Genomic DNA, 19,681 nt, shown 5'->3' on the forward strand with positions numbered 1-19,681 from the left:
CTCCCATTGAGCAGCCTGTTGCTGGGTGACGAGCCAGCTGGGCTTCCAGGACTACTCCGAGTTTTATCCCTGAAAGTTCCACATTTTAGGAGACGTCTCTGACTCGGACAAAGCAGGATGGGGAGCCCAGAGCCAGTGGAGGCTCACGAATGAGATGTCCAGAAGAGAGCTGTACTTCAAGAAAGATTTTAACTTTAATTAATTAATTTATTTATTCATTCATTTTTTTCAAGACAGAGTCTTTCTCTGTTGCCCAGGCTGCAGTGCAATGGCGCAATCTCTCCCACGTGGCTGGGATTACAGGCCCATGCCACCACGCCTGGGTAATTTTTGTACTTTTAGTAGGGATGGGGTTTCACCATGTTGGCCAGGCTGGTCTCGAACTCCTGACCTAGTGATCTGCCCACCTTGGCTTCCTAAATGCTGGGATTACAGGCATGAGCCAGGACACCCAGCAGATTTTAATTTTAAATCTTGAAACACAACGAACCCCAGCCATCCTCCACGCCTATATGGGGTGCATGAAGTGGATCTTCACACACTGCACCAAGAGCACAATTGGTATGCAACAGGCAGCTTAGAAATGTCTGATCATTTCACCCAGAAGCTTTCTCCTGTGGCTTCTTAAGAAGTTATCAGAAACTGTGGCACAAATCTTAGTATTACAATGTTCTCCTCTTCCTCACATATTATTAAAAAACAAAAACAAACAAACAAAAAAACCAAGGGAAACAGATCACCGATCAAAATACAAATGATTAAAATCATTGTCCTTTGGCCAGGCACAGTGGCTAATGCCTGGAGTCCCAGCACTTTGGAAGGCAGAGGTAGGAGGATCACTTGAGGCCAGGAGTTTGAGATCAGCCTGGGCAACATAGCAAGACCCTGTGTTTACAAAAAAATGTTTTAAATAGCTGGGTGTGGTGTGCACCTGTAGTCCCACTTACTTGGCAGGCTGAGGTCGGAGGGTCGCTTGAGCCTAGGAGTTTGAGGCTGCAATAAGCCATGATCTCACCACTGCATTCCAGCTTGGGTGACAGAGCAAGACCTTGTCTCAAACATAAAGAAAGAAATAGATCTAAGTCTTTCATTCCTGGGCAATATTTTCCAGCAAAGAATTACCTTGTTTTGTATGCCTGTATCTTTTCTTTTTCCTGTCACTGAATCAACTGTACATATAGTATAATCTTAAATTTGTAAACAAATATTAAAAATATGCACATACACATGTTTATATGTCAGAAAAAAGACTAGAACAAAATATACAAAAAAAGAGATGACTTTGACATTTTAAGAGACATCACACCTTTTTTTTTTCTTTTTTCTTTTTTTTTTTTGAGATGGAGTTTCACTCTGTCGCCTGGGCTGGAGTACAGTGGTGTGATCTTGGTTCACTGCAACCTCCACCTCCCAGGTTCAAGCGATTCTCCTGCCTCAGCCTCCTGAGTAGCTGGCATTACAGGTGCCCACCACCACACTCGGCTAATTTTTGTATTTTTAGTAGAGACACGGTTTCACCATGTTGGCCAGGCTGGTCTCAAATTCCTGACCTCAGGTGATCCATCTGCCTTGGCCTCCCAAAGTGCCGGGATTACAGGCCTGAGCCACCACCCCTGGCCCCTTTTTCTGTTTTATAATGTAAGCAACATTGAAATTCCAGTGGAAAAAAATTCTTTTTAAAGTTAAAAAATTCTAATTTCAAGCTAAAGAAAACTGAGAACAATAACAAATATCAATACCACCAAAAATTTCTAAAACAATTACAGTTTCTGGAGTGCTATGGCTCATGTGATGGTGGGAGGAGATAGAGCAGGCATTATCATCTCCAATTTACAAAGGAAGAAACACAGAGGCCATGAGGCTCCCTCTGTGAAGACAGCTCACAGATGAGAGCTCGTGGGCCTACCTCAGGCCTCCTGGCATCTAGCCGCATGCTCTCTGTGATCTGAGTTGCCTTTTTAGACTTCGAGGGCAGTCGCTGCTTCTCTAAAAATCAGCTAGAATCTCCCCTGAGTGATAACGGGTCGAGTTTGCCTAGCACAGTCCTAATTTTTGCCTATTTTTCTGGCATACTTAGTAGTACCCTTTTTACTCTCAGAAATAGTCCAATGTGGAAAATAAAATACCTGGCCTCCTTTTCAAGGCATATTAACCTCTTCAAGTTTCCGTCGGAATTTCACAAAGCCACCCTCCTGGGGCCAGGCGTGGAGGCCCACGAGCTCCCGCCCCACGCCTGGTGGGTGCAGTCTCCAGCTTTGTGCTTTGTTTGTCATTCTGAACAGCTCTGCTCCCATCAGCTGGGGCTCTGTGAATCAGAGACTCTGCAAAGAGCAGCACTCCCAGGAGCTCAGATAAAATGCGACGGAGGGCAACTCCTCCCAGCCACAGACAGCTGTTCCGTAGGGAGGCTCAGCAGTGCCCAGCACAGTGCATGCTGTGCACTGAAAGATCCTCAATGGGCCCTGATTTTCATTTGTCGTTTCAGCAGTCACACATTCAACACATTTGTTGAGGAGCAGCTAAGTGCCAGCCTTGGGCACAGATTAAGGAACAAGAAAGAAAATGCCGCTGTGCTTATGGTACTAATGTTCTAGTGGGGATGCAGGCAACGCACAAGAAATACATATCAATACATACAAAAATAGACAGGTGCTATGATAACACAGAATGGTGATAGGTCGGCTTCAAATGGTGCAGTCAGGGAAGGACTCCGGGGAGAGAATTCTATGATGAACTCCAAAAGAGAAGAAAAGGTGGGCCTGGAAGGATTTGGGCTGGAAGAGAGCCCCACTCTCCCAGGAATGTCAAGGGCAAAGGCCCTGGGGTGGGAAAGGCTTCTGTGCATTTGAGGAGGATGGAAAGGAAGCCGGGTGGCTGGCCTGTAGAGTGAGGGGCTGGAGAGTCAGGCCAGGTGGCTCACAAGGGGGATTGCGAGGATTCGGGACTCAGCTCTGAGTGCAGTTAAGAAATATTTGAGCTGCTAAGTGATAAGCCTTGGCATCATCCATGCAGTGCTAATTCTGCAGGCGTGCAGATCTCAAGAGTGGTGGGGGCTTTCCTCCACCTAGATTTCAGAGGATGCCCTGGAAAGCCTGGGTCCCCAGGCAGAAACCTGCTGCAAGGGTGGAGTCCCCCACAGAAAGCCCCTTCTAGGGCAATTCCAAACAGAAATGTGGGGTCAGAGCTGCCCTAGGGTAATGCCTAGTGGAGCCGTGGGAAGGGGGCCACTTCAGGGACCCCAGGACTGCAGAGCAGCCAGCTTGCAGCATCTGCTGGTAAAGATTCCAGCCCATGGGCACAGGAGCATGGAGTCCAGCAAAGCCATGATGGGGTGCGGGGGTGCAGGGTGCTGCCCGAGGCCTTGGGGGCCCAAACCTCCCAATGTGCATGGGATGCTGGACTGGGAGTGAAAAGAGGTGATTCTCGAGTTTCGAGATTTACTGTCTGCCCTGCTGGGTTTTGGACTTGCTTGGGCTCGTCACTCCCTTCTTCTTGACTATATCTGCCTTTTGGGGTGGGAGTGCCGTGCCCTATTCCTGTCCCAGCATTGTATGTTGGAAGCAGATGCCTTGTTTGATTTCACAGGCTCACAGTAGGAGGATTTGCCTCAGGATGAATTGCACCTTGAGTCTCGCGCACATCAGATTCAGATGGGACTCTGGACTTAGGACTTTCAAGTTGATGCTGGAATAAATTAGGACTTTTGAGCAGGCTGCCATGGCTCATACCTGTAACCCCAGCACTTTGGGAGGCCAAGAAGGGAGGATCACTTCAGCCTAGGGGTTCAGCATCAACTTGGGAAACATAGTGAGACCCTGTCTCTACAAAAAATAAAAAAAATAGCCGGGCATGGTGACATATTTCTGTAGTCCCAGCTGCTTAGGAGGCCAAGGGAGGAGGATTGTTTGAGCCCAGGTATTTGAGGTTACAGTGAGCTATGATTGTGACACTGCACTCCAGCCTGGGCAACAGAGTGAGACCACGTTTGTTTGTTTGTTTGTTTGCTCTTTGTATGTTTGTTTGTTTTGTCTTGTTTTGGTTTTGGAAGTACTGGGATGGAATGAATCTATTTTGTATGTGAGAAGGACATGAGTTGTGGGGGGCCGGGGCAGAAGGCTGTGGTTTGAATGCCCCCTCCGAGTCTCGTGTGCACACATAATCCTCACAGTAACTGTGCTGAGAGGCAGGACCTCTGAGCAGCAATTAGGACTAGATGAGGTTAACAGAGTAGAGCCCCCATGATGGGTCTTAGGCTTTATAAGAAGAGGAAGAGAAGTCTAAGCTGGCACACTCAGCCCCCTTGCTGTGTGAAGGCCTGTGCCACCTCAGGACTCTGCAGAGAGGCCCCACCAGCAGGAAGACCCTCCCCAGAGGCCACTCCTCTGCCTTGGACTTCCCAGCTTCCAGAAATATAGGAAATACATCTATTTTCTTTATTGAAAGAAAGAAATATTTGCAGTGCTGAGTGCCATGAGCAGGTCCCCTGGTTCCTCTGAGGAAGACACACAGAAGGAGAGAAGGTGTGAGTGTGGCAGAAGATGACCGGGGGAAGAATGCAGGGGCTGGGGGTGCCTTACGCAAGAGGGGCTGCAGTCTAGATAGAGAAGCGTGGTGTCAAGGCTAAGTTTGAAATCTGAATGCCGTTTGCACATCAAAACAAAAAAGACAGGGTTGTCTAGGCTGGTGGAAATTGGGAGGGAGGAGCAGAAAAAAATAAGGAGTACATTTCACCATTAGTTTAAGTGAGTGGTAGATGGTGTGCCATTCTCTGAGATGTGATAAAAAGGGAGGTAAAGGTTTGGGGGTTGCGGTGTCCTGGCACTGAGGGAGGGACTACAGAAGCTGTGTTTCACACATGGCATTCTGAGGTGCCTCTGAAACATCTGAGTACAGATGTCAAAGAGACGGTCGGATATGCAAGGCTGGAGCTCACGGCCAAGGTCTTGGCTAGAGGCATAAATGTGAAAAGCATTTGCATATATTGAAGGCAAGATGGTAAAACTCCTCAAGAATAAGAAAGTAGTCACTAGTGCCAAAAATTTGCAGAAGGAATAAAATATAAGGACATTTTGCTTTTTGTCCATACATTTGGCCAAAGTAAAGGTGATTGGTGACATTGATGAAGCAGTTTTCATGGAGCTATAGGGCAAGGTTCACATTGTGGACATGGAGAGCCCTTTATCAGCACAGCGGCCAATTAAATAAATAAAAATTATTTCTAAGGCTTATTCCAAAACAAACTCCCAATAATGCTGGATAAAACGCATAAAACAAACCAAGTTTTCAAATGCATAAATTAGCACACAACAATAAGACAAATACCCAGAAAATAAAACCCGGGCAGAAACTAAAACTAAAGTTATAACCATGACCTGCCAGTCTCCCCAGCCAGGGAGCTTGGGTTTTCATGGCTTCAGGGAGATGAAGCCATGGGCCTGAGAGAGCTGGGCAGTTGGAGCTAAGATTTTCTCCTGCCCACCCCACAGAAAGCCAGGAGCTCTGGAGGGGTGCCACCCCCATGACAGAAAGGCTAGAAACACTGAGGCCACTACACAGAGAGAATAGGGAAGCCTGTCCTCCTTGACTTAGGCTCCAGGACATGGTTCCGTTTTAAAGTGGTATCCGCTGTATGGTTAAGGAAAACGGCCACTGGCCCCTAGCCGCAACACCATGTAACATGTATGGCTTCCTTCTCTGTTCCTCCCCTCTCTGTCAGATCTCCCCTGGCAACACAGAATTATTATCCCTGAGTCACATGAGACCTTTCCACTCTCCAAAGCTATGGAGAAAGCTACCTCAAATGTCAATGTTCGCATATCCAGTGTCAGAGTCCAGGCTCACCTCTCCTTCAAGGTGTCCAGCTGAACAAACAGCCTTTCACTCCAATACTTTCATCCCAAACCATGACACTGTGAATATAATTTTTAAAAAAGCAAGCCAAGCCCAAACAAATTCTATGTTTATACCTTCCTCCTTTTCTGTTAACCTCTACTAAGGGACCCAATAGTGTTACTTTTGCATGAGAATCTGAGTTTATAATGAAATAGTTTTGCTATGCTCACAGTCTTTCTAGTATTTGTAGTTCTAAATTATGAATCCCTGAGGAGCTTGGCTGGTAGATAATCTATATAACAGACAGCACACTCCACCAGAATTTCTCCTATAAAACAACCAAGAACACAGAGTGTTCTTACTGGGTGATTTTGCTATGCCTGGCTCCCTCTCCCCTATAGTGGGGACTCTAGCAGAAAGATTCTTGGAACCTTGAAAAATGGCCACACAGGGAGCCCGGCTACCAGTTTACCTGTTGTACCTGGATTGCAGCAGTGCTTAGGCTCAGGCCCCATTCATACTAAGAATTCCTTTATTCCATTACATAGGAGATCAAGAGCACATTTAAGTTTATTTTATTCATTTACAACTTGTATTCTGTTTATTTATTTACTTTGAGATGGAGTCTCGCTCTGTTGCCCAGGCTAGAGTGCAGCGGCACGATCTCAGCTCACTGCAACCTCCGCCTCCTGGGTTCAAGCAATTCTCCTGCCTCAGCCTTTCGAATGGCTGGGATTACAGGTGTTCACCACCATGCCTGGCTAATTTTTGTATTTTTAGTAGAGATGGAGTTTCACCATGCTGGCCAGGCTGGTCTCGAACTCCTAACCTAGTAATCTGTCCACCTTGGCCTCTCAAAGTGCTCAGAATACAGGCGTGAGCCACCATGCCTGGTCTGTATTCTACTTATTTTTTAAAAGATGAGATTAACTCAAAATTACATAAATGTATTAAATATGTTTTTAATCTCTCAATGACATATGCTATATATGCTACATATATATATGTCATTGGTTTGAGAGATTACATATATTTAAAAGCAGAATTACAGTTGAGAGATTGAGATCATTTCTGTAATTGTACACTAAATATAACACAGCACTTCCTGGTAGCCAAGGCAAAATCAGAAACAAGTTTAGTTGCCTGGCTCTTTTTTTTATCTTATCAAAGGAAGCGTACCTGTTGTTTAAAAGAAAAACTTGATAATAATTATGAAAACATTAACATCACCAGAGAAAATAAAGCAATTTTTAAAGGTAATGCATGTTAAAGATAAGGCATTTTTATGTATATAAAATGTGTAAATTTTGTATATATTGCTTATACCTGGAACCCCAACGACAATCTTCCAGTTGTGTCGATGAAATTGTTCTCGTCACGTTTCAGTAGCTTCAGGTTCCCGGTGGGAGAATGTGAATATTCATTTATTTATTACTTCCTTGGAACACTGCTAAAATAAAAATTATCTGTTGAAAAGGGAGTAAACAGCAAAGAGAAAAAGGCAATCACAAATAATATTATCATCAAATTTTAGAAGACAAATAGTTTTATGTAACAAGTTCATGAATGAAATGGACAGAGAAAGCTGCATTTTAGAAAAGCAACTGGACTGTAGAGAAGATGAAAGCCAGTCTGTCCTCCAGCACCCCAGACAAGACTGGGCTCAGGGTCCTTCAGGAGTGGCTGGGATCAAGAGAATTCTTAGAAGTCTGCAATAGTACACCAGCAGGTCACCTTCCCCACCCACTGGTCCCCAGAGGAGGACGCTCAGTAGGACAGCTTGCTTCTAGCAAAGCCCAAGGTGGCTTTTCTCTAAAAACGTTGAAAAGATACATGGTGGATGCAAAGGCATTTGGGGTGGACAATGGCAGCCCAGTGTGACACCCTCCTCATCTGGCAAGGAGAGGGATGGACAGAGGCTTGACACTCGACCCTAATATTCTCCCCCACCCTACACAGAGCTCCTAGTCAGACACTGTACAAGTGTGGGGCCACCCAGGCATCACCAGCTGCAGGAGGAGAATTCGCAAGCAGGAAAGGAAGGACCAAAATGCACAAATAGAAAACATGACCCCAGAGAAAATAGTCAATTAAGGGAACTTAAAAGAAAAGAGAATGTGATTCCTAATTTACTCAACAAGATTCAAAACATGTATTAGCTATAAAACAAAAAGAATAACTGAAATTGGTAAATCAAATACAGATAATGAGAAGGAATTAAAAATATGGGAAGTAAAGTTGAAAGAATCTTCCAGAATAAAGATCAAAAAGTAAAAAATAAATAAATAGGGAGAGAAAACTGTGCAGGATATCCCATGTCTAATCAAAGCCCCAGAAGAAAAGAAACAATGGATGGGAGAAAATGATCAAATAAATATCAGAAAAGGCTTTTCTAGACTGAAACACTTGATTTTCAGATCGAAGGCAGGAGGATCACTTGAGCCTGGGAATTGGAAGCTGCAGTGAGCTATGATTGTGCCACTGCACTCCAGGCTGGGCAGCAGAGCAAGACTCTGTCTCTTTAAGTTAAAAAGGGTCTACCAAGGTCCCATGTCTGGACACATTCTCATGAAAGATAAGGAGACTATTTTAAAAGGTTTCAGAAAGACAAAAATAAATTCACCTATGAAGAGTGGGAATGAAAAAGCAGTATTTCTCATGAGTAACTTTAGATGTTAGAAAAGTTAAAAAGAGGCTGGCATGGTGGGTTATGCCTGTAATCCCAACATCTGGTGAAGCCAAGGAGTTTAAGACAAGCCTGGGCAACATAGGAAGACTCAATCTCTACAAAAATTAAAAAATTAGCAGTGTGTGGTGGTGCATGCCTGTGGACCCCGCTACTCAGGAAGCTGAGGCAGGAGGATCTCCTGAGCCCAGGAGTTCAAGGCTGCTAGAAAAAAAACAAAATAAAAATTGAATGGGATAGAGATTTTTTATTGTTATTGTTCATTTTTCTTTAAGTTTTTAATTGCCTATTAAAATATATCTGTGACTTTAAGTCCAAATATGAAACAAACCAAATGAAGCATACTTTTAAGCAATTAATAAAGAGGAAGAAGAAAGACCATTTGACCTTAGTGTTGGGAACAGCCAGTTGTGGTACAGGAGTGAGGTAGATGGACCCAGGGAGAGTGAGGTGCAGCCCTACTCTCCATAGCACAACACTTCTTTAAACCATTGCGTGATCCCCTTGTCTTTTCACTTACTGTCTGCATCTCACCCCACACTCCCAGGGGACTCCTCCTGTCTGTTCGTCACAGTAACTTCAGCAGCTGGAGCACCACCTGGCACTTTTCAATGCATAAATGAGTGCTTACACAGCCTTAATATTACAAACATTGTTTATTAGATTTCAATTTTAGAAACACAGTTGGGCAAAGAATGGACGACTTAATAGAGGTGGAAAGATGTACTAAGGCTGGGCCTGGTGGGTCACGCCTGTAATTCTAGCATTTGAGAGGCTGAGGAGGGCGGATTGCCTGAGCTCAGGAGTTCAAGGCCAGCCTGGGCAACACTGAAAACCCACCTCTACTAAAATACAAAAAATTCGCCATGCATGGTGGCATGCACCTGTAGTCCCATCTACTCGGGAGGCTGAGGCAGGAGAGTTGCTTGAACCCCAGAGGCGGAGGTTGCAGGGAGCCGAGATGGTACCACTGCACTCCAGCCTGGGTGACAGAGTGAGACTCCATCTCCCAAACAAAAACAAACAAACAAATAAAAAAACCCAAGATGTATTAAAGTGTGAATGGCCTTCAGATGTAAAAGTAGAACATGGCTGATGAAGGATGGATCCTGGAGGGGGAGGCTGGAGTTGATGGAAAGGGCAGAGAAAATGTTAGAAGTGTTGAGATTCTCATCCAGAAAGTGGAGGGCAGAGAACTCCTGGAGCAAGCAATAACGCTGAATTATATTTAAAGTTAAATTAATTCAAGCTGTTGGCCGTTTGAATAATGCTGCTATGGACATTTACTTACATGTCTTTTTGTAGACATGTGTTTTGATTTTCTTGGGTAAATTCCTGTAAATGGAAATGTCTAGAAAAGGCAAATGTTTGGAGACAGAAAGCAGAGTGGTGCTTGGCTACTGCGGGGATGGGAGTGATGTTGGCTTTAAACGGGTAGGAGAACATTTCTAGGATGTCAGGAATGTTCTGCAACTAGATTGTGGTGATGGTTGTGCAGCTCTATAAATTACCAACACCATTGAATTGCACACTCACAATTTTATGGCATAGAAATTATATCTCAATATTATATTTTAAAAATATAATAAGTAAAACTTCTAAAAGAAAATTATAGGAGAATAACCTTATGACTTGGGCATAGGCAGACACTTCACACATACACATGCACACACAGACACACACACAAACACAAGTGTCAATAAACACACAAAAAAACACTCAACATCATTAGTCATCAGGGAACTGCAAATTAAAACTATAATGAGACACGACTACCAGAACAGTAAAATATCAGCAAAGACATTGAGGAACTAGAATTCTGAAGCACTATTAGTGGGAACATAAAGTGGTACATTCACTTTGGAAAAATGTTCTGGTGGTTTCTTATAAAGCTAAGTACACACAACATTTCTGCTTCTAGGTGCATATCTGCAAGAAATAAAAACATATGTCTGCCCATAACAGACTTGTACAAGTATGTTTATAGCAGCTTTGTTTATGATGAGCAAAAACTCATGGAAACAGGCCATGAGTCCATCAGTAAACAACCAGATAGACAACTGACATAGGCAGAGGTATGAACCATCTCAAAAAAATTATGCTGAGTGAAAAAGAAACGCTGTTTATAAAACATTATTTATTTTACAGATTCTTTCTGTATGAGTTATAGAACAAGGAAAACTAATTTACCATGGAACAAATCTGAACAGGACATTGTCTCTGTGCTGGGGACAATGTAGGGACGTGGAGAAAACCCTGGGGCAGTGGTAATGTTCAGTACCTCGACAGAGGCTTTGGCTACACAGGAATATGCGTTTGTCAAAACTCATTTGAGAGTACACTTAAGATCCGTGTATTGAATTTTGTACACATTTCATTTCAAAAAGATAAAGAAGGAAAAGGATTTGGCTGAGAGTGAGAGTGGTATTGACTATAAATGGGTATTGGAAAGTTTTTTTTTGTTTGTTTTGTTTTTTTTGAGACAGAATCTCTCTCTGTCGCCAGGCTGGAGTGCAGTGGCATGATCTCTGCTCACTGTAGTCTCCACTTCCTGCGTTCAAGCAATTCCCCTGCCTCAGCGTGGGGTGGTGGAATGTTCTAAGACTGGATTGTGGTGATGACTGCATGGCTGACTCTGAACTCTGGATCAGTATTGCAGGCTGAAGTGTTGACAGGTAGAGTGCACTGATGTCTCCAACTTACTTTGAAACTCATCAAAAAATAGTATGGATTGATGACAGAGGCACAGACAAATGAACAGATGTGCAATAAAGCAAGTAGAGTAAGATGTTGATGAAATAATCTATGTGGTGTGAGTATTGGTGTTCTCTGTGAAATTCTTTGAACTTTGTGTATGTTTGAAAAGAGTCATAATAAAATGTGGGGAACAATGTAATCAATGGAAGAGCTAAAAATAATACAACTATTAAACATAAAGAAGAGAAACAGGAAGAGGTACAGGTGAGCTAAGTCCTTTTTTCTTATTTTAGAGAGTCAATAGATATTGTCTAAATTTAATAAATATTTTAAATTATTTTTATTTTTTTCTTTTTTCTTAGAGTCAGTGTCTCATTCTTACCTAGGCTGGAGTGCAGTAGTGTCATCACAGTTCACTGTAGCCTCAACCTCCCAGGCTCAAGCAATTCTCCTGCCTCAGCCTCTCGAGTCATTAGAACTACAGGTGCACATCATCTTGCCTAGCTAATGTTTTAAAAGTTTTTTTTCTTTGTAGAGATAAGGACTTGCTATATTTCCTAGTCTGGTCTTGAACTCCTGGCTTCAAGTGATCCTCCAGCCCCAGCTTCCCAAAGTGCTGGGATTACAAGTGTAAGCCACTGTGCCTGGCCTCAATTTAATAAATCTATACAGATATACATTCATATTATTTCACACAATGGAGGTAAAGAACAAAGGAAATAAGACAGAAACTATCTAAAGAAATTATCTCTGAGACATAAGATGGGGGAAGTGCATTAAATTTGGCTTTCATAATAACCTTTTGAATTTTTTTTTTTACCATTCAATGAATTACTTTGATAAAAAAAAAGAACACACAGAAAATGTCTCTGAGCCCACAGACATATTCATCAGCTAAAGGACTGCCGAGGACCTTAGCCCAAAGCTCTCTGCCCACTTTCTGGGTCTGAGTGATTGATGATGTCGGGAGTGTCACTGCTGGAAGGAATTCAGGATCAGAACCACTTTCATCTTGTGTCAGGGGTCTGAACTCCGTGGCTGTCTGGTGTATGCCAGGTGAAGTGCACAGCTAAATGTGTTCAGATTATTCCAGAATGGGTCATTATTGGAGTGGGGAAAACAAGTGCCCACAGACAGTTGAAGCACACGCTGGGTTTTTACTGATTCCCAAAGTTATTCCCTTCCTTCCAAAATACAATAGTTTGATCCCTCTATAGTTTATAAGTGTGATGTTTGGGTTTCATACTCATGTGTGAGATGTGCCTCCCTCAAACCCTCTCATACCACTAGCACGTGATCCATCTCATGTGAAGTAGAGTAAGATAGGTTGCACAACATGGCAATTTGAAAGTTAGTCATCATCTCAATGCAAGCAGATGGGAGAAACTAAGGTGCCTTGCACTTGACCCTACTAGGAGATTTAATCTCACTGCAATGGAAGAAGATGGCTCTCATCTGAATTGTCTGCTTCTGTACTTGATGGTACTCTGTGTGCTGAGAAACCTGTTTCTTGTCAAGTGCTCTGCGGCTCTAAGAGCTGGAGATTCTTTGATTTCAAAATTTCCTAAGTCCAGTGCTTCTGGTTGAGGTTGGCTGCTTTCCATAGCATCTAGGAACTACATTGCCATGGACAATCACCATTTATCCATCCATCCAGCCATCCAGCCACTTATCTAACAAATACTAATGGAATGCGGAACATGGCGCTCATTCTAGGAGCTCAAAAAACTGCTGTGGACAAGGATGGACAAGATCCTTGCCCTTGCATAGCTGACTTTCAGTTATTTAGAGCCGCTATAGGTACATGTTTGAATGTCACGAAGTAATTGCCTAGGTTAAAAACTGATTGAGGTGGAGAAGATATGGTGGCAAGAGAAGAACTCTTCGAGGAGGTGGCATTTTATCTGGGACAGAAGGTTGAGGATTCAGCTATGAGGAAAGTATGAGAGAGTATATTCCAGGTGATGGGGACCACAAGAACAAAGCCCTGGAATCAGAAGGAGCTTGACGTGTTTGAGAAACAAAATAAAGGCCATTGTGGCTGAATTTTAGTCACATGAGATGAGGTAGAGGAGGAGATTTGGGACAGGTCTTTTAGGACCAAACAGGTCTTGGTAAGAAATTTGGATTTTATTCTCATTTGAATGAGAAATCATCTCATTTGAATGGAGGATTTTAAGCAGGAAAATGACTTAACAGAATGTGTATTTTAAAAAGATGATTCTGGATGCACTGTGGAGAATGGAAGACAGGAGGATATGGATGAAAACTGAGGACTGTTTTAGACTTTCAGGGCGAGGCAACAGTGGCCTGAATGCCTGTGGTGGTGATAGAGATGGAGAGATGTGGAATAATTTGAGATTCCATGACACTGTTTTTCCAATTGTTTTTTGCCAAATCTGCCATTACTGCACCTTTGGGATGGAAGTCACTCAGTGTGGTGCTTCCTTCAGTGAATCCTGTCTAGTATTCCCTGGGTCCATTCTGGAAGGAGGTATTGGTCTGCCCTGCTTTTGGGAACCAGATAGCTTGCTTGGGACTACAGCGTAGCTGGAGGAGACTTCCTCATTACCTACAAATTGTCCTCATTACTTAGAAACTGTCACATCAGGCAAACCACTTGTATCCTTTCCCAGCTCTAATCAGACCCTGCCCCCCTCCATCTCCTGGTTCTGTTTTTGCTACTTGACCACACTCTTGGGGAGTCCATCCCAGAGACCCCACTGCCTAAGACAAGATAATTTCCCTTTTCCCAGTTCTAGAAAAATGTGTGGGATTGGTCCATAGTAGACCGACCTATTTAACATGCACACTCCAGAACCAGCCACAAGGGTCAGGGGATGGCACAGCTGTTGTCTTGAGTCAGCTGTCAACTGCTCAAGCTGGTGTGTACAGGAAGGAGCTGGGCACCAGACCCACATTGTCTGAGACAACAGGAGGACGATTCTTCAAGGCAAATTGAGATGCTGGCAGCAGCAGAAGAGAGAATAGACGGCCCGAGGGCAAACACAGTGAGATCTCTGAAGTAACTTTCAAGCTGTGGCTCCTAAGCTCTCTCTTCCAGGAACCATACTATATCTAGTCTGCCTTGGAGAACCAGCTTCATCATGCAGTGGACTTTCTTGTCAAGGGGAAATGCAGACAAATCTTGACAGTGACCAGGTCCGATCTTTCAGGGAAGTCTTTCAAGAGCCTAATCCATGGTCCACAGGTTTCTGTGCATTCACTGTGAACAAGCTCCCACTGCTAACCCGGTGTTGCTGTTTCAAAAAGTTCCAGGAAGAATCTCAGCCCTGGAAAACAAAAATGGGTTTGACCCAGAGATGCCTGAGTTGGAGATGAACTTTGAAGAACTCCCCTTGTTAGCATACTAAAATCCCCACCCAGGGAGGAGCTCATGAACCGTTTTCCGTACATGTGAGGTATGTAGAACATGATCAGTGATGGGCTTTACTCCATCTCCACATTTGATGACTCAGCTCAATAAAAGCCAGGCTTTCACCTTTGTTCTGGGAGGCACTGCTTGGGAACTCTCCCCGATGACCTCCTTACTTGCTGCAAGGCATCAAATCCCCTTGTTAAACCTGCCTTGGCCGTCTTCATTGGATGTCACCTGCCAAGCTATTGAACCTACCTGTCATGTGGGTAACAAAATGAAAAATAAGCAATAGGCCTGATTGTCTGACTGATCATCTGAAGATATGGTATGAAGATATTTATTCAACGCATAATTGTAGGTGTATACCCTGGGCCAGGAGCTGTGCAAAGCGTGTGAGCCCCAAAGGCCCTTCACACCCACATGACCTCAGAAAGAGCCCGTGCCTGCCTCATGGACAGAGCACAGCACAGACACAGACAGGCGATCAGTGGAAGTTGTGAGTAAATAAATGACAGCTTAGCACATGCGTCGGTCTGAAAGAGGCAGTGAAGTTAAGTGATGGATAGAAAGCGCCGTTCTCAGAGCCCTCACAAACACTCTTCTCACAGCCATGCCTACAATCAGTCACTGTAGGCTCCTTCTGCCTACAGAAATGAAGCCTGGTTTCTTCACCTGGGAACACACCCCAGACGGAGGTCCCTTGGCATCACTGGTATGAGGCCCCCTGCCCGATGTAGCTCCCTGGTCTGTCCAAATCCTACTCACTTTTTAAGACTCAGCTGCAAGAAGCCTTGTTCCCTATACCAAGTTCCACTGTGTTGCCTCCTGCCTGTGCACTTCCACTGCATTCGCTCCTGCCTGGGCCTCCTGCCTTGTGTTCCTGCTGACACTCCCTGTCACTCTCCCTGCCACCTGTATTACTGTGGACCCAGTGCTCATCTGCCTCTCACCGAGGATCTCAAGCACTTCAGAGTAGAGGCTGGCCTCCTGCAGCTCTGGCTGAGACCCTCCCACCCAAGACACAGACGATGCTCTCACCAGGTCCCCACTGGGCTTGATTGCTTTATTTTACTCTTAGAAACAGCTTCTTAATGTGTTAGACCTAAACAGCCAAGACACTAGGGGAGGCCGTGGTCTCTTAGCAGAAAGGCTTCCTTGTGTCATGGCTCTCTTAGGCATAGAAAGCTGTCTCATCAAACTCAGTGGCAAATCTTCCTGCAACTACTGGTTGTCAGCCTATTAATTCAGCAGCAACTTGCAATGGCCTGTAGGGTACTTGCTGGCTCTGTCTTGTTGCCACTCATGCTCAGAGCCCACCACAGCCACCAACATGCCGGTTGTGGGCAAGACAGGACCGGAGACCAGAGGTTTCACAGACTCACCATTGCCATCTGTCACTGTGTGGGGTAGGGAGAGTGGAGAGGGAGGGGAAAGAGGGTGTGTGGCTTTTCTTTCCCACTGCAATGCTAACATTTCTGTGATTTCTGCAGTTATTAGTTAATGTGATATCGTCACTTTGTGTTTCCTTTAAAATGCCCAAATTGGGCCGGGTGCGGTGGCTCACGCCTGTAATCCCAGCACTTTGGCAGGCCACGGTGGGCGGATCACGGTGTCAGGAGATCGAGGCCATCTTGGCTAACATGGTGAAACCCCGTCTCTACTAAAAATACAAAAAATTAGCCGGGCGTGGTGGCGGGCGCCTGTAGTCCCAGCTACTCGGAAGGCTGAGGCAGGAGAATGGCGTGAACCCGGGAGGTGGAGCTTGCAGTGAGCCGAGATTGGGCCACTGCACTCTACCTAGGCGAGAGTGTGAGACTCCGTCTCAAAAAAAAAAAAAGGCCCAAATTGTGTCAGTTGATGCAGTCTTTCAAATGCTATTATGCTGAATATGTGATAGCAGCAAATACTCAAGCTCTAATTTGAAAAGGCATCATTATCATGAATGCCCGTTCTTAATCAGTATGGACTGGGGCAAATGGCTCTGCAGCGTTTTCTGGATTTTAGCGTTAAGCTCCTGGTCTGCTGGGGAGAGAATGGGGCCAAGGAGAGGGTGAAGAAGAGTCCAGCTATGCTTCAATGATTCACTTCACTGTTATTTGGTTCATTTAGGTTTTATTGGGGAAATACTTATCATCGACAGCCAGAGAGACTTCTGGAAAAAAAACATTCAAGTGATTGATGAATTTTCAAAAAGAAAAAAAAAAAGTATGATGAAGAAAATGACATCCTTGCTTGCAGGAGGTCTAAGATTTCAATTCACACACCAGATCTTACTGATTGAAAATGGCAAATATGCCAGGTGCGGTGTCTCACACCTGTAATCTCAGCACTTTGGGAGGCTGAGGCAGGTGGATCCCTTGAGGTCAGGAGTTTGAGACCAGCCTGGCCAACATGGTGAAACCCTGTCTCTACTAATAATAAAAGAATTATCCAAGCATGGTGGCACCTGCCTGTAATCCCAGCTACTTGGGAGGCTGAGGCAGGAAAATAGCCTGAACCTGGGAGGCAGAGGTTCCAGTGAGCAGAGATCGCACCACTGCACTCTAGCCTGGGCTACAGGGCTAGATTCTGTCTCAAAAATAAAACAAAACAAAAAACAAAACAAAAAAACAAAAAGGAAAGAAAGCAGCAAGCAAATATTCCATGACTGACTAGTGATGTCTGCCATGGGTGTGGAATAGACAAATGAAGACAAAAATAAATTCAACTACATCATTAAACAACAAAGAGTCTTAATCCGTCAAAAAAGCCTATGAGAGAAAAAAAAACTGCCTTCACTTATAAATTCTTCTCTAAAACAAAGTATGTTTTATGTTGGAGAGCGGCACATGGTTTCTATTGAGGATGCTCAGATGAAGAGAGAATTCTGAAGCTGCTGGTAGCCATCTTGTCACCAAGAGGCAGGAAGCTAGCTGAAAGTGAAGACAAATCAAGGAAATCAGAGCCAAGAGACAGAGAGAGACTAATTTCTAATGATGTCCTTTCCAAACCTGGATGTAGCTATCCTCTTGGTCAAAAAGATCTACCCTTGGTCTTTAGTTACATAAGCTTATTTTTTCTCTGTTTACTTAAACCAATATGAATTGGGTTCACGTTATTTGCTACCCAAAGAATCCTAATAGATTTATTAAAAGAGCCGAGAGGGAAATATCTTGTAGGAAGGTCCCTTAATTTCTTTTGAATTTGAGTGGTCTTACCTGTCAATGGAAAATAATGAACGTATCTGTATTTGTTTAATAGGATTGCAGTAGAAACCAGCCAGGATAAAAGATGTCAGAGTTCTTGGAAAAATGTATGTGAAATTTCAAAAATTAAATTCCAGCAGGATATGTGAGTGTGTGTATGTGTGAGTGTGATTTGCGTGTATTCTAAGGAAGAGGACTAGGTGATGTGTATTTCAGATTATGAGGTAGATAATCCATTACCTTCTGTTTTTGATTTAGGTTTTGGAAACCGTGATCCATAAAAACATGCTGCTGTGTATGTTATTCCTGCCACATCCACCAAAGCCAGGAATTTCTTTTCTTTGTGGAATCCACTTTTCCAATGGCATTTCCTATATGATTGAACACTTTGATTATATATGTATTTTTTTTGATGGAGTCTCTCGCTGTTGCCCAGGCTGGAGTGCAGTGGTGTGATCTCAGCTCACTGCAACCTCCATCTCCGCAGTTCAAGTGATTCTCCCCACTAAGTCTCCAGAGTAGCTGAGATTACAGGCACCCACCACCATGCCTGGCTAATTTTTGGATTTTTAATAGAGACAGGGTTTCATCGTGTTGGCCAGGCTGGTCTCAAACTCTTGACCTCAGGTAATCCACCTGCCTTGGCCTCCCAAAGTGCTGGGATTTCAGGCTTGAGCCCCTGCACCTAGCCAGATTACATATGTATTTTTGATGATGTATTTTCTTACAGCATCCTGAAATTTTGAACTTAGTGATTTATTCATGTTGCCTGCAATGCCCCCTATTTAGCACTGCAATGCTCTGGCAGTGTTATGGACTATCCCCAAAAAGTTCATATCAGCATGTGACTGCATTGGGAGACAGGGTCTTTAAAGAGGTAAGCTGAAATGAGGTTACTAGGGTGGACCCTAATCCATTATAACTGGTGTCTTTATAGGAAGAGAAAATTTGGACACACAGGGAGAAGACCATGGGGAGGAGATGGCCATCTACAATTCCAGAAAAGCAGCCTCAGAAGAAACCAATCTGCCAACATCTTTATCTGAAACTCTCTGCCTCCAAAATGGTGAGAAAATTAATTTCTGTTGTTTAAGCCAACCAGACTGCAGGACTTTGTTATGGCAGCCCCAGAAAATTAATACAGACAGCAAAAGGCCAGATGTCCCACTTGAAAAATGGATCCAGGAACAGGAAAGTAAATGTTGTGGGAATGACGTTTGATGGCAGGGTTTTATTCTGCAGTTGCCTACAGGAATGACAACAGAAAACTTAAGATGGTGTGTTTCAAAATAAGCTCTGCAGAAAACCAGTGTGACTGCTACTTTAAAGAAAAATTGAGGAGTGTTTTACTTCCAATTATGTGGTCAGTTTTAGAATAAGTGCAATGTGGTGCTGAGAAGAATGTATATTCTGTCGATTTAGGATGTAAAATTCTATAGATGTCTATTAGGTCCACTTGGTCCAGAGCTGAGTTCAAGTCCTGAATATCCTTGTTAATTTTGTGTCTCATTGATCTGTCTAATATTGACAGTGAGGTGTTAAAATCTCCCACTATTATTATGTGGGAGTCTACGTCTCCTTGTAGATCTCTAAGAACTTGCTTTATGAATCTGGGTGTTCCTACATTGGGTGCATATATATTAGGATAGTTAGCTGTTCTTGTTGCATTGATCCCTTTACCATTATGTAATGGTCTTCTTTGTCTCTTTTGATCTTTATTGGTTTAAAGTCTGTTTTATCGGAGACTAAGACTGCAACTCCTGCTTTTTTTTGCTTTCCATTTGCTTAGTAAATATTCCTCCATCCCTTTATTTTGAGCCTATGTGTGTCTTTGCACGTGAGATGGGTCTCCAGAATACAGCAAACAGATGGGTCTTGACTCTTTATCCAATTTGCTAGTCT

At 43.7% G+C, this 19,681-nt stretch overlaps 1 non-coding gene across 1 annotated transcript; it reads left to right on the forward strand.

Moving 5' to 3' along the window:
* Window positions 1-12,420: 12,420 nt before the first annotated feature.
* LOC129461375 (small nucleolar RNA U13) lies at window positions 12,421-12,523 on the forward strand. Its single transcript, XR_008650523.1, has one exon. It is a non-coding gene; the product is annotated as a small nucleolar RNA U13 (small nucleolar RNA).
* Window positions 12,524-19,681: the final 7,158 nt, after the last annotated feature.

The sequence above is a fragment of the Symphalangus syndactylus genome, chromosome 13, assembly GCF_028878055.3.
Source record: "Symphalangus syndactylus isolate Jambi chromosome 13, NHGRI_mSymSyn1-v2.1_pri, whole genome shotgun sequence".
In the NCBI taxonomy this organism is placed as follows: Eukaryota; Metazoa; Chordata; class Mammalia; order Primates; family Hylobatidae; genus Symphalangus; species Symphalangus syndactylus.